This window comes from Anas acuta, chromosome 2, assembly GCF_963932015.1.
Source record: "Anas acuta chromosome 2, bAnaAcu1.1, whole genome shotgun sequence".
In the NCBI taxonomy this organism is placed as follows: domain Eukaryota; kingdom Metazoa; phylum Chordata; class Aves; order Anseriformes; family Anatidae; genus Anas; species Anas acuta.
Window position 1 is genome coordinate 123939695 of NC_088980.1, and position 16466 is coordinate 123956160.

Genomic DNA, 16466 nt, shown 5'->3' on the forward strand with positions numbered 1-16466 from the left:
TGCTGACAAGAACTGAATGCTGAGATTTAGAAATCTTGCTCTCATTTCCAGCTTTTGAAAGGTACATAATTTAAAGGCTATCATTTGTCTTGCCCTTAAATCCTGTCAGTTCCACTCCTTTCCTCTTCTACTTCTGCAAATCCCAAATCAACTTCTGAACTAAGCCAAGGTCAGTTACCTCAGCCTTAAAATTAGATACCTTTAGCAAGATCCATTTATTCTTGACCATACAACCACAGCTATTTTCCAAAGACTGTTCTCATATTCTCCATCTATTTTCTTCCTTAATGCATTTTGCAGCACACATCGCTTTCAAGATGCTGCTGTTCTGATTCCCGCACTGTCTGGCTGGAAGCATGAAAGACTAGATGGGTTGTAAGGGATGGTCTTTGCCGCACACTTCCATGTCTGAGACCACAAAAAATCAAACTCCAGCAGCACAGCAACATTTGCTTAGGTGTTGCAGTCTCACTACACAGCACATCAGAAGAAACCTGATTACCGAATTATCTCAAAACAACATCGTCACTCCAAAATCTCCATCTCCACATGGTTTCTGTATGCCAGTTGCTTTCCCTGGCAGTGTGCAGGCTCCATACTGTTTGGTCCCATCCTCAGTCAGCTGTGCTGCAGCCTGGGGTTGCATAATGGGGTTGTAAGAGCTTGGGCTTCTGTGCTACAAGGTATAGCAAACTACCTGTATATCTCACAGACAAACAACTAAAAGGAAATCAATAAATCTGCCTGATTAAACTGAAATTACTTGTACATTTTCATCTAATGTTTTGAAAGAAGAGAAGGAGAAGAACAATCTCATGAGTAAGAAGGTGACATTTATCAAAGAGCTATAGTGTGGAAAAAAAAATCACAGAAGCTACCGCAAAAAGGAAATTGTGTATAGAAAAAATGTCTTCAGACTGCAAATTGATTTATTACTTTTAAGTTACTCTTTCTTAAACACATTTTCAATTTTTATGAAACTGCAATTTCACATGATTAGATTTCTCTAAAGTCATTTTTGCATAATGGTTTCCAGAACTGTGTTCACTATTTAAATTTATTCCAGACATGTTCCCCTCTGGATTGATTGCAAACAATCCTTTGCATGTGTAAAATGCTCCACGAGACATTGTAACACTGCTACTTAATGGTAAGTGGTTAAGAAAAAAACACACTAACTGTTATTTGTAAAATCCACATCATAAGGAAGGGAAAAAATAATAATAAACTCATTCCAATATAATAAATTAGGTTCAATAATGTCTCACTGGAAAATTGATTCAAACAACTACAGCAACCTCAGGTCTCTAAAAAGTTTACAGAAAGGAAACACAAAGGGAGTAAAAGAGTGACCTAATCCATTCATTTCAGCATTCAGAAAAAATACTTATGCTGTATTTATTCAGCCTCAAGTCCACTACTGAAAGAGGCAAAATGCAGCAACTGTTTAGGCTTAGAAGTACTGCTCAGCATTTGCATTATATATACCTGGTAACCTCAGAGGATATTCTTAGTAATCAGAAATACTGTAGAGTAAAAATAAAAATATCAGTGTATACTGTGCTCCCTTAGAGTAGGGGATGCTGCCAATCATTTCAAAAGTATTTTTAAATTACTATATGTCGTTCAGATTTCAAGATTATTTTTTTTAATGTAGCTTACAGATAACATGTAACATTCTTGATCTTTCAGAAAATGGGGGTGCCCCACATGTCTGGACCAGGGCTTAAGGAAACACTTGAGCACATGAGCTCCACAGCTGCCATTTTAGGACACTTTGCAGCACCTTCTCCAGCACCCAGTAATGACCACTACCACAGACCAGATACCAACTGCAGTAGATTGATCTGGATTTCTAAACAGGACTAAAGGTACAGCATGGCAAGTAAAATATACTGGTATATCAAACTGGGGTACTTGAAAAAGTCTGCCCCAAACCTTGTTGTGAAAGTGAAGGTAGAGCCATCTCCAAGAGTCAGCATGGCAGGTTGCTCTAGGATCCTGGACCTGTGAAAGTCTGATCACAGACTCCATGATATTGCACCCCAATGCCTGGGAAAACTGATTCCCAAACATGACACTGAGACTGGTGGATTATATAGAGAGGAAACTAAAGAGGAAACAGGTTCAGTCAGGGCATCATCAATCCTGAACCCTCTTCACAAACAGAAAGTTCTGAGGACAACTGCTCCATAATGTATTGCACTCAGAGGCCACCAGAAGGTCTGCAGCTTCTTGATGAAGAAGGTTCTGAAACACGGAGGTGATGTAGGAACACCTTCCTTTCAGCCCCCTGCCTGGCCTTTTCAGCTAGCCTTCTTTGAGCTGCCTTTTTTGGGCCACAGTCTAAGGTCTTGATCTAGGAAGATGCTCGGATTCAACAGCAGAGAAGTTGTGACTACAGAAATAACACACATTTCTGATAAGAAGCACGTAGGAGTTCTCTGTTGCCGAGGCAGGCTGCATGGCATCCAGATGATCTTTTAATTGTAGGAGTTGGACTCAATGATCCTGGTGGGTCCCTTCCAACTCAGGATATGCTATGATTAAGTTGCACTTGAGCAAACTTTGGATGTGCCTCTTAAACTCTGAACCATACTCTTGACAGGTGCTTATATGTGCAAGCTGTCTTCAAATTTCTCAAATCATAAAAATATACTATAAAATAGCAGTAGTATCTCCTTTTTCATGATAAAATAGAGATGATGTATGCTATATTTTATAGTTCTGTACCAAAGCACAAGCCATCTTCCAGAAATAAATAGGGAAACTACTGTTAATACAGACATATGGGCTACAACAGATATCTAATTCTCTTCTGACTGGTTTCCACTGAAATGAAAAAATCGTACCTTTCAGAATTACTGTATTAGCCATATCCATACTCAATGCTGACAAGTCACTGTACAATTCTCAGGGAATGTGGTTGTCTCCAGGAAAAAACACCTGCAGGTCAACCACTCTTAACTGAATTATATTTGAGGACTACTCGTGGTATCCAACACAACCAGCTCAGGTCAGACCTTGCAAATGTATTTTTATTTTTAATTTTTTTTTCCCAGAGCTTGTCATAGCTTGCTGCTGCTGTGATGAAGACCTTCTGTCTTCAAACCAAAGCACAGGATAGTCTACTGAAATTATGTGTCATTTAGAAAGATAATTTCAAAGACTGAAAAGACCTTGCATATTCTTTCAAGTTTCCCTTCTCCTTCAAGAGCCAAGTGTCATGGAGAGAAGTTTGCACTAGCAAGCATACCTCATTCTCTGGGTACTGCTTCTCTTCAGATTGACCCAGGACAGCCTTTCCCAGCCCTCCCAAACCTGGTCTTTCAGATTGTAGTTCTGAAAAATAGTTCTGTCTGAGCCTGACATAGACTGTAAAAGAGTAAAAATATCCTAGCTCAGACACACTCAGTTAACTGTTCATTATATACCATTGTCCCATTGATATTTATCAAGCTAGAGATATTTTAGTTGTGTTGTTTTATCTGAGGAGCTTCTCTGCCTCACTGAGGATGCCTTTGGCATGGCATAGTATCTCAGGTGATAGCAAGGCTATATGGCTTACTGACTATGGCTAGCTACGCTTAGACACAAATGTCTGTCACAGGTAAGATGCTGGATGGGAGAGAACGGGAGTCAAAACAACAGTAACTGAATTACACATGTAACATACCTATCAAAGTGACACAGGATTAAGCACTGTCTTCCTTCTCCATTGAAAAGTTTATCCTGGGACGTGTTCCAATGAATGCTGCCATTTTGACAAAAATGAAAATAAGTAGACTTTTTTGCTTCCAGAGAAGGCTCTACATAGCCTCTAAATAGTTGTAGCCAAGTCCCTATGATAGCAGTAAGATTGACTGAATCCTCTCTGGGTCCAAAAAACCCTATGTTCACAACACATGCATAAAATAACTTGGTTGCCAAAGATACTTTTTCAGTCTACCCACACCACAAAAATACACTTAAACAGAGGTCACAAAAATATTTTCCCTTTCCTCCTCTAATTGCACCAAATGACAACTTCAATATGTTTTGTGTATGGGAATACACAACATATCCCTGTGGCATCTTGAAATGCATACTCTATTACTCCTCCATCTTTTGATTTTTTGCATTAGTAATGCTAACATCAGTTAAAGTAACAGGCATCATGTTGTGCCTAGAGGAACAGAAGGTCCATATCAGTGGCCTACACCAGGTCACGTAGCTTCTGGGTTCAAAAAAAATCCGTTTTGGTTTAAGAGTAAAAACAAAGGAATACATCGCTCGATACCTCTCATCTCTGTGTACACACACATGTCACCACACAGAGTTTATCACTGGATGGAGAGGAACATTTCTCAAAGGTCCCATTGTTATGGTCTTGGCAGCACATCACCATAGTACAACTGTCCATTTCACACATGTGTAAGGCAAGCAGAATTTCACTTTTATTCTGTTTTCAATTAAAGTTTAGAATTTGAAAATTCCTGCAAAAGCTAGAGTGTTCATTCTGGAGTATTTTTATTTCTTTTTCATATGCAAGCTTTCTCCTGCAATAGAGCTGATATTTTGGTATATTTTATAGGATACTTTTCAGTAAGATACAGACATAATACTTTTTTATCTGTAGATTTCAAATTTTTACTTCAAAAACTTCATTGCCGTTATAAAATGAAGTTATAGATTAGGAAGCAGAGGTAAAAAAATAAAATGAATCACCAACAGTTATGTAGTAGAGTGGAAAGGCCAGGAGTATAATTTACTTCACCAAAGCAATAACTGTGTCCTGCCTGCTGAACAACATTCATCCTGAAAGAACAGCACAAGGAAGAATAAAAATAACTCAAAAAGAAAACAAAATGCTCATGTGAATTCATAAGAAATGGCCCACGTTTATAGGTTACCTGTCTACAAGCTGAGGAATGAGCTTTAGCAGAAATGGCAAAATGGACTTTATATAATTCTGACTGAGATCATTCTATATGTTATGAGATTTAGGGGACTACATTAAGAAAGAAAGTCACAGGGGGTTACAGACTGGGGTTTTGTAAGCCAAAGAAGCAGTGCCATGCGATGGTACCATGGCATCCTCTCTACTCCTACTGGCAGCGTGTTTCCTATAAATGCTGAGCTGTGCTGTCACTGGAGAGTAAACAGCAGGATATTTCTTCAGGGTAGAGAGCAGGTTTTGATTCACTCACAGAACAAAGCTGGCAGGCAGAACACAATGCAGAACACAAATTTCCAAGCCCTCCCCAGCCCCTCTCGTGTCCCAGCACCTGTGATGGAGTGGCAAGGAGTAAACATAAGGCAGCTTCCAAAGAAACACTACTCTGCCAAAAGGCACATTTACCTCATTTGTCTAAATTCACCCACAGAGAAAGCTATCCAAAAAAAAAAAAAAACGTAAGTTTTAACCACACTTGAGCCTGAGGACACAAAACTGAGAGGACTTGTGAGCAGGACCCAAGCATATTTCACAAAAGCCTTGAAGTCAGGAAATCATGCAGTTCGCTTCCTTCTTTTCTTCATGAACACCCAGCCAACCCTATCTATACATGCTTTAGGAGATTTTTCTTTTATGTGGGTATTTGCTTAGGAAAAAAAAAAAAAAAAAACAATGCTTTGAGCATTGTTGCACTTCAGATAACAATGTAAAGTTCAAAACTTTCAATAATTTCCTTTCAAAATGTATTAGAGTTACCATGACTTTAGAAGTCTATCAGATCCAATGTTGTATGCAAAATAATAAATAGAGAAACAAACCTACTCTGGTAGCCTGCCTTGATCTTTGTGTAGAATGTGTTTGATAATACTTTCATGAGCAGATTCAACAGGTCTGGAAGACAAATGTTTAGAGAAACATAGACAAAGCATAATTTTACATGTCTACTACTAAACTAAAATGAATGGTCCAGCTCACAGCTACTAAAAATTATAAAATTTAAATTAAATATTAATATATGCAGTGACTTGCTGATATCAGATCAAAAGCACTATATTTTTACTTTTCTCTTACAGATTTATTATTAAGATATCATTTGTATCAAAACAAATTCATTTCCTAGCTTAAAGAGCTGTCATTTCTAAACTGCTATATGCTTTTTTTTCTCCATTTGTAGCCATATTCTAAAATAAAACAATCATTTTCACAGGACCCAATTCTAATGTCACAAAAAAACACGGAAATAAGCCCAAACAAAACATGCTAAGATAAGCTGCCTACCCCAATGTGTGCCTCTTGTGTACAATGTCACTGCAATGCTGCTACATATCACTCACTATGCTATGGAGTCACAATGACTACAAGGCAAAATTTCACCGAATTCAGCACCTGTCATTGGGATACACTATCAATAGCTATCTGCACTAATTGCAAAGTTTTAAAACACTCAAAATATTGAAGAATAAAAGTTTGCATTTGTACCGAGCTATTTCAGCCCTAGAGAGACCCAGAGAAAAGATTGCCCCATGGAAAACCACTCCAGTGCTTAAAATGAGATCTTTATTTCTTTATTCCTAAAAAGAGAGAAATTCTGTTAAGTAGAAACCCAATAGTCAACTGGAAACCATTCTGCTCTTTAGAGACAATTCTGTTTCATTTAAAATTAACTTCTTACTACTGTTTTTTTGTTTTTGTTTTTGTTTCTGAAAAATCTGGCTTTTCTGTCTTTATATTCATCTATAAATAATCATTTGCTGATAACATTACCGAGCATGACTTGTGGTTGTTAAGTAAATATAGGAAAGGAAGATCTGCAAGAGTTCAATGAAAACAGCTGCAATTTTCATGTGCAGTTTCCAAAACAATGTGGTTAACTGAATTAAGACACCATGCATGAGAAAATTCTTGGATCAGATATTTAAGCATATCAAGCATTATCAGATATTAAACAAATTATAAGCAAAGAACCTTCTGGTGACAGTATTACAAAAGCACATACAGCTATCTCTGATTCTAAGAATACCCAAAGTCCTTACCAATGTAAATGGTTTGTGTGACCATAGATGAGCTTGTCTATACTTGCTTGATCAGAACCTAAATTGAAAACTAAGGTGCTCTGACATTCTTTCTACAGACTAAGAGGTATTAAGCACTTTAGGTCTCGGAAAGAAATATTTTTTACAAAACAAGTGTCAACAACTACTTAAATGCATGAATAAGAGAACAATCAAAACCATCTTTCTTAAGCCCCCAAGGTATTTTTCCACAATTTTGATGTGGAAATGCACTTTTATTGAAATTTAGCTCTCAGACAAATACACACACTACTTGTACTGAGTGCAATGAGGATGTCAAAAGATGAATTGAAAGGCAAAACTTTGCTCTTAGCTGTTTTTCTCTGGAAATCGGTTATCAAAAAAGCTCCGCATCTTACCTCCAAGTTTTTCAAGTCCCTGTCAGTATGTTGCATTATAAATATAAAATAACGACTCCCAAGATGGTTACTAGCTCTCTGTGCCCAGGCTCTGGTTTTCAAAAAAAAAAAAAAAAAGTTTTCTGAACATATTTTCGCATGTGGCTACATTTAACCAGTAGAACTAGGCAAAGACATCAACTATTCAGTAAATATGTACTAAGTGCCTCCTTGGCCCCTTCTGAATTCTTGACCTGTCAGCATCCCAAAGTTACTTTCAAAGAAATGTCATAAACGTGACATTCATTTCCATACAGAAAATGATCTACTGTATATAATCACTAACCTAAATCCTAAGCCAACTTCTTCTGTAAATCGTTTTAAAAACTTTGATCTCCAAAATCCAAGAAATAACTTGCTAGGTAATTTGTTATTTCCCATTCATTCCAACACTGAAAGCTAGTGAATTATTCACGCAGGCACGACCCTGTAAGTTAGTGGGGCTATTCTCGTGAGGCAGGCAGGCACTTCTGTCATATTAGTCAGTTATGGTCCTAATAACAGGACACTGAAGCTGTCAGCTGTCTTTAAGAGATACTGGAGCAGCCCCTTGACTAATAGTCATTCTTTCCGTTAAGTCATGTCAAATGGGAATATCTCATCTCTGCCTTTTAATTGCTTGCCTTTGTTTTTTTTTAATTTGTTTGGCAGTTGAAGGAGCATGCACACACAGTTACTTTGCATTGGGGACTATCCCCAGGTGTAAATTTAAGCATGTACTTATGGACTCTGTTGATCTTAACCTCTTCAAACAAAGTTTCACTTCTTTAATATTGCCTTTAAGTATACTGGAATGAGGCTGGCTTGGTGATTTGCATCTCATCATTTTTTCTTTAAATGATCATAACTGTAAAATATCTGTGAATATACTGTGAAAGTTGAAATTCGGCCTGCAAGCAAACCTCACCAGGTAGATCACTAATAATCAAATGCAAGAGACTGAAGTATTTCAAAATTATGTGATTTTAAAATTGCAGTGAGAAAGCTCAGGGCCACAGGCAACAGGACCAGCAAAACCCAGCTGAGAACAGTAGACTGTATCTGTCATAGTTTTATATCACGTTCAAGCAGTTTGACCAGGCATGAACATGTCATTCAGGTCCTTTTGTTCTGTTGTGCAGGGAGAGCACACGTACTTTTGGAAAAAAGAAGGGGAAGAGCCTGGTCAGATTTTTCAGTCTCAGGACAAGATTTGAGAGTACACCATCCCACATCACAGGAAGAACCAGGAATAAGCACCAATTCCTTAGCAAAATCTACATATCTTAAGTACCCAATGCCTATGGATCTGGGCTTTAATAGTTATTGTGTGCAGACTGGGTAACAGCACACACAAATATTAGATTTGCATTGGCAGCTTTGACACAAGTTTTATATACTTCATTATTGTGCAAAACCAGACCCCTTGTGTCTAAGAAAGCAACCGTGAGAACAAAAGTAAGAAAGACCAAATATTCCTCAAATGGAACATTTGTCTATCTGCTGATAGTCAAAGACTTTCTATGTATATTTATTTTTCCTTTGTCCCACCTGCAAGACAACGGAACAAAGATGTAAAGAAGGAAATTACTTCAATATTCTCTCAGAATTAATTTCCTCTCAAAAATTAGTTTATGCTTAGGAGGCACTGGTTAATTATTGAAAATGTTGGTGATTGTTTTTCCCTCGACTACTTCTTGCTAATAGACTGCAAAGAAGGACAAGCCAAATAGCATTTTTTCATGATTTCCTTGTAAATTGCACTTACATTTTCATCTTTCAAATGAAACAACAGGAATTACAGTTCATTACTCATATCTGACTGAAAATCTGCCTGTAAGCAAAAGCACATTATTCCAGTAATTTGCAGATGACCCCGTTAGTTTTATTAACATTTATTGTGTGGCAAAATAAGTTATTTTTCTACATTCAAAAAGGTTGAAAGTTGCAATAGCCCGAATAAAATAATATTAAATAACAATTGACGAAGTGAAATGCACAGCCCTATAGTCACATTTGAAACCACATTGAAAATATTATTACAGGTCAAAGAGTCTGAAAAAAAAATCCATCCATATGTAATAGTTATAAATAGTGAAAACTATTTATCTTGGCTATTGGACAACACTATCATTTTATGTAAACCTCTACAATTTCAAAATTTGTCCTTTACTCTCATAAGAACAAGCATTATTTGGGCAATTTCACAAAACTGCAGTTATGCTGAAATGCTTGTTTCTGGAACAAAACGTAAGATTTGGGTTCTGGATAGGGGTCTCCTCTCCTTCTCTGTGCCTCTACAGGGGGATTGCATGGTAGACATGATATTTCATTCACTTCCATGTCCTGCTAGGACAAAGCTAAGTTCTTCATGGCAGCACCAAGAAGATGACCCAAAATGAACTTCTTCACTGTCCGAGCAGTTTCATTATCAACAACAAATGGATGATAAAAATGTCAGGCTATCTTGTCTACCACTACCTACAACAAAAAGCTTTTGGTATTGATGCAACAGCAAACTGTTCTTAATGGCTCTAGCCACAACTTCTAATAGAATTAGGGCAGGAGAAATAAAACCACCTAGAAGTGGTTATAGTGCTTAGTCAGACTTTGATAGCCGGATAGCCAGATCTAGATATCCACTTCCTAGATCTTAGATAGATATGATCTAAGTGAGAGGTCTTGCAGGGAACCCAGGCTACGCCAAGCCTGACCATGGAATGTTCCCACAGTGCCCTAGCACTCTTGAGACGGTCCCATAAAATACGATACAGAACCAGAGCTGCTGCTGTTCATGCTTGAAAAGGCTCTGCTAAACTGTGATAGATCAAAGACTGTGAATAGCCAGAGATCTGTAAGTTTAAAAAAGAGAGAGAAAGAGAGAGAGAGAGAGAGAGATGGGAAGCTAACACAACCATGGAGGAAAGGGAGGAATATGGTTTTGTAAGAAACTGAAAGGAAGGAAATTCTTTTATATATTTACTCTGGACAGAAAACTACCACAAACACCACTTGTTAGTAACAAACTGATTCAATGTATAAATACGATTGCCCAGTCTGTTTTAGTTGGGGTCCTGAAAGAAATGAATATCCATCTCACAGGAAAAAGTAGATATTGACATGCAAAATCAGTAATCAAATAAGAATTATGAAAATATTTTGTTTTGACATTATTAAGCAATGCATTTTATTTACTTTGGTTTGAATTTATATTTCAACTAAAAATAGTCTTTTTTTTAATGCTAATCTATGTTCCTACATAAAAATCAAAATAACACAATGTAAGTTAAATATTTCAACCTTGTCAAAAATAAGTCATTTTTATCTACATGAAAAAAAATGACTAAATCAATATATTCTAAAAATCAAGTTTAATTGAGTAATAATTTGTCAGAGCAAAACCATCTGAATATTTTAATCAGTTCAATTAAATGTCATAGTTTAAATACTGAGTGCATCATCAAAAAAGTAATTACTGTTATAAAAGGTTCTTTTTAATGGTAATATTATAATTACATTTGTCTTCCTTTCTAAGATACGATCTGTAACTGTGATTTAGGACCTCATTTGGAGCTCATTCCCCATCACAATAAGATATGTTAGTATGTTATAAAAAATAGAAGTGCTACTAACTTGCAGTGTTAGTATTTCCTATATATATATATATGTGTGTGTGTGTATATATATTTATAATATATATGAGAATGGGAATCCTCCCAAGATATTTCAAAAGTCCATGGATTATTACAAAATCCATGGTTGATTTTGTAAAATTGAAGAATTTATAATCAGCTATAACTCACTAATTAGGTAATTTAATATCTTTAATATCTTCAGCTGATATGTTGTAGGAGAAAAACGGCTTTTATTTAGTCTGTAATTTTTTTTTTAATTATTTTAGTCTGCAATTTTTTAAATAAAGACTGTTCATTTGTTTCTCCTTTTTGTCAGTAGAATAAGACATGACAGCTTTGTTCCTCAGCTACTTAAATTAGCAGGTTATTAAGCCTATTGTAATTCTCCAACAGTATAAGGTGCTTTCACATTTAGCAGACAGACATGAAAATCATAGTGGCTATTATTCATAGCCCTTACCCATGTAAGAAAAAGACCAGAGCAGGCTCCATGCCCCTTACACATTTCTCCAGAGTATCAGTGGGAGCCCCAGGACAGGTGGGCTGGCAACCCACTGGGTTATTTACATCAGGAAGATTCAACTGGAAGACGATTACACTTGCATCTGCAATCTGCAAACTATCACGGCCTTTAATCAGCTTTAAGCAAGTTAATTGTTGAAACTTTGGGCTTAAGTTTGCAAGGAAGATTAAATGTGAGCCCTTAATCCCGCTGAAATTCATTGAAAGTTGGGTCCCTGACTTCCTTAGGGTCCCTGACTTCCTTAGGCTCCTCAGAAAGTCTTAATAACCTGTTATTAAATAACTCTGACAAAGAGTGAGATTGACAAGGAGGTCCTCAAAGGATGACAGTGAAATTACTCAGAATAACCAAGATTGCAAGTGTTACTAGTGGTCTCAGCAGCTGACAGAGTACAACCCAGTCTAATGACAGTCCACTTGGCATCCTTTCACTCCATAGGAGATTTCTACAAGTGACAGAAGAGAGATGTCTTCACACACTGATGGACCCTTTACCAAATGTTCAGATTCAAACTGACAAATTTGCCACCAAAACAAATGAAAGCACACAGCTTATAGGTAATTTTAACAAACTGTATTGTTATGAGATTATTTTATGACAGTATAGACTCAGCATAAACTTAATACAGCACTCACAAATAGTTACCAAGATGCAGTAAAAGCTTTTTGTGAAAAAAGCTTTTGCTTCTTGTGAAACAAATTAAGTATAATGTAAAAGTAAAATAATCAAATAAAGCAACACTGGCAACGTTTTTAGATTTTCACTCATTGTTTAGATCATAGTTACTTCTAATAATGCCCAAAAATAAAAATACTATCTACAATGAAATATTTGCCTTAGAACAAAAATCTCTCTGGTTATCACTTCACCTTGAACTAAAGCTATCGTGAATTATTAGTATGTTAATACAGCATGCTTAGATCCATATTTTATACCATTACACAGATAATTATATTTGACACATTTTTGTCTACAGTCTTAAGTATCAATTTTAAAAACCACCCCAAGATCATAGTCTTCTGCCATCACTGCTGCCAGTGCCCTCAAAGACCCCAAACCATAACAGAACCAGTTTAAAAAGGGTCTTTGCACAACTTGTGAGAAATGCTGACCTTCAGCCTACTGCAACATCTTACACAGGTGAAGATCCTCAGCTTCACGTGACAGCACTTAGGTATGACATACTGGAGGGACACATCACTGTTTAGGGTCCACTTCTAACCTCTTAATTTCCATAAATTGTCAAACACGTCACCGCTGCTCCTTTTGTGTTTCCAAACGGCACGATTACCACTACTGCTGCTTTGCTCACTTTGTAAGTGCTTTGCTGAGATTTTCTGAGCCTGAGACAGACGCACAGAACCACAACTCTTTTTGGATCAAGTGCAGTTGAATCGCCATCTGCTAGCTCGTATAATAAACCACTCAGGCAAATGTTTCTTTCAAAACAGAAAACTGAGAGTAAAACAGTATTATGGTTTTTAAACTCTAAAACGGCTGGGGAAAGCTTAGCAACTGAAAGATCAAAACACTGCAGTAAAAACCTAGCAGAGATGACAGCAGAATAAGACATTTGTTCTTAGCCAATATAGCTGAATAACCAAACAAAAATGTTCTTAGTTTCATACATGAAACTGTGTAGGAAACTTCAACAGCATGCCTCTTGTTTTCAACAGGAGAAACAATTCAGAGACACCGCATCAGGTCCAAATCTTTGGCATATTTAACACAAGGCTGATGGGCACTGCTTTCCCCAGGATTTTTTGTGAATCCATCCCTTCATTTCAGTTGTACATGTGTAAGTGTCCAGAAAGATAATTCATTGCCCAGGAGTATTTTAATACACTTTTTTTTCCAGTTTTTAGTTTTCAGATATTTTGGGGTGAGGAGAGGAGGGAAGTAATGCTTTGGTTATAAAAAAACTGGCTGAGGAGATGAACTCAAAAAAAAGTTATTTGCATAACTGTAACAGGAAAACAAAAAGTGAAAAGTTTGGAAGAAAAAAAAAAAAGCACAGAAGTCAATCAAATGTCTTCAAATTTTCTCAGGATGAAACAAAACTACAACATGGCTTGCTGTTCTTACTGCCCAGTTTTGGGAATGCCCTGAAAACTCTGGGATGGAAAATCAGAGAGATTATTTGGGGAATTACCTACCTATCATCTACTTGTTATCTACTTATTATCTATCTATCTATAACCTATCAGTCGTGCATTTTATATGTTGTCTTTACTTTTCTTACTTTGTTCCATTCTAAACAAATGAAAAACAGAGGGCTTACATTTCTACAGAGATTTTGTTCTAGGATACACACATTTACTATAACTCTAAAATATTGCAGTTTTTACTATTGATTGGTTTGTCCAAATTTCTCTCCAAAGTCCTTTGCTACTCTGGAGCCCATTGCATGAACTTCCCCAGTCCTCTTGCCACCCACTTCAGCCACGCATTTCCCCTGTCCTTTCTCAGGTAATACAACATCAAATATATGTGTTTAGGAAAGATATAAGTGAAAAAACAAACCATCAAGTTTTAAACAGAAGCTGTTTCCCCTGCTGCACTTCGGTTAAAAAATAAACACATAAATGTCACAGCTATCTCTGTGACCCTGGAGATGCTAATCTCTGCAAAGATGCATCAACTTTGTTTATAAGCAGAAACAGAAAAGCCAGGTTTGAAAAAGAGATCCTCCCTGCTGCTGGTTATGTGAGGTTCTGCAAATGTTTTTGGCATAAGTGTGCCAACATTTCTGCAGGACCGCTTACTTCTACTGATTGCCATTTCTAAAACATATAAGGCATTACTATATTTTATGTCTCTTCCCATTTTTTGAAATTAAAATTCTTTGTCCTATCATTGTAAGAATAATATACTTATATTCAAAAGAAATGCCTTATTAGGCTGTAATACCCATCACTGTATGAGCTACTTAGTGAAAGGAGAGCACATAATCTCAAAAGGTTGTCCTACACTATTTTAATATTTTTATATCAGATTCATCACTGCAATATCCAAAAGCAGAGAACAATGTGGACACCTCATCATGAATGTAATTTCTCCTGGTTCTCAGAAATGAAAATGAAATGTTTGAGGCAAGGCAGAACAATGTAAGTCTGGCAGTGTCACAAGGAGGTGTCTACTGGGACAAAGACTGAAGAGGGGAGAAAGGGAGTATGCCTATTACAGAGGATGATCAAGTCCACATCTTTTTTTTTTTTACACTAATTAGTATATTAGGAGTCTTCTCACATCTCCAAACTCTTTTTAATTCTGTTGAGATAATAGAAAATGTAACACCATTCAACAAAATAAAGACTACACGTTACTTAAAAACAGATTACAATCTCTACCTGTTAATACATGGGCACTAATAAGAAATGACAGAACAGGTCCCATCCAACAGCAACCAGATATTAATATCCTGAAAACTGCACACAGTACTGTCACTAGACACGGCCTGGCCATGTGTGAGTGCTTGGATCTGAACAGAGGCCATACGTGTGTGCCAATGTCTCCTTTAATCACTAACCCAAACAACAGAGAAATGGGTTGGGTGGGGTTACAGAAGTTTTCCATCAGTAATTTTTACAAATGCAGAAAGTACAAAAAAAATATCTTTAAAATAGGTTATACATACAAAACTGAAGTCAGAACAAGGTTTTTAATTTAGCCAGGACTCTACATGCTATATAAGGAACAGCTAGTTTTAGAGTCTGGTGTTAATCCAGAATAAAAAATTAGTTTACAGGCAGCTACAGAGTCCCATGAGTATTGTTAGGCTTATAAACTTTCTCAGCTGAGTAAACACCAATAGAAAGAAAGTCATAAAGGACATTTTAATAGAATTATGCTTTTCTGCATTACTATCCCCCACAAAACTGCAAAGCTAGCTTCTGCTACAAAGACGTATGTTTCTAAGAGAGTATTTTAGTTATCCTATGTATGGGCCAGATCCTGGTCTTGTGGTCAAGTCAGTTTCAGCTTTTTGGTAGCAGAAACCCACTCAAAGGGTGGGAAATAGAGAGGCATGTCCAGTCAGGTCCATAGCGTTGAGCGCCTCCATCTGATCACGGCATCAGTGTGAGAACAGGGAAAGGAGATAGGAAACCCACCCCCACCTCCCTCACTTGTACTATCAAGTTTTCACATTCATGAAGCATATTAATGGGTAATGTGATATTATCTACAGTGTGGGAGATGAAAAAAACATACAAAGAAAGTACTCTACCAAAGGATGTGCAGTGAGGAAATCATGATTCCAAAAATGATATTAAAGAAAAATCTTTTCTTACAAAATACTACAAACACGTGAGCTATTCAGCTAACTATGTGCTGTTTCAAAAAGTCCTATGACTATAGGAGTGAAAGTTTTAGGGAACTGTTAAAAACTCATGTATGCAGCACTGGCTGTTTGCTACAGCTGCTTCTCTTCAGATTGCCACAGAAATCTGCCCCCTTCCATTGCCCCTGGGCCAACAAGCTGCAGGAGGGAGCTGCCCTGGGAGGGACAAAGCTCGTCCTGCTGCCACTAGTGGTGAGAGCTCCCTTCAGAGCAGCCAGGAGGTCTGGTTCATGCTACAGTCACAAAATCATTAAATCCAATGCCAGGGAAGTGCCAACAGCATGCACCCATGGTGCAGGGGAAAAGGCAGCCAAGTGAAAGCCCTCCCTTCTGGCGGCAGCCATCACCCACGCCATGCCAACACAGCAACTGATCCCTAGGCTAGCAAAAATTAAGGGATGGACGTAGGGGAAAACAGGCTCCAGATCCAATTCAGGATAACAATAGCCCTTTTTTCACATTATATTTACAGCATATTGCTACTAGTAAGGGTATTCAGAAGGCTGTATTTCAGAATTCAAGCATTCATGACCATTTACCAAACCTGCAAGCTATTACCGTAGTATTAACAACATTCAGAT

At 37.2% G+C, this 16466-nt stretch overlaps 1 protein-coding gene across 1 annotated transcript in view; it reads right to left on the minus strand.

Moving 5' to 3' along the window:
* Positions 1-16466, minus strand: part of SLCO5A1 (solute carrier organic anion transporter family member 5A1) — a 72837-nt gene that overhangs the window by 41614 nt on the left and 14757 nt on the right. The window lies entirely within an intron of this gene.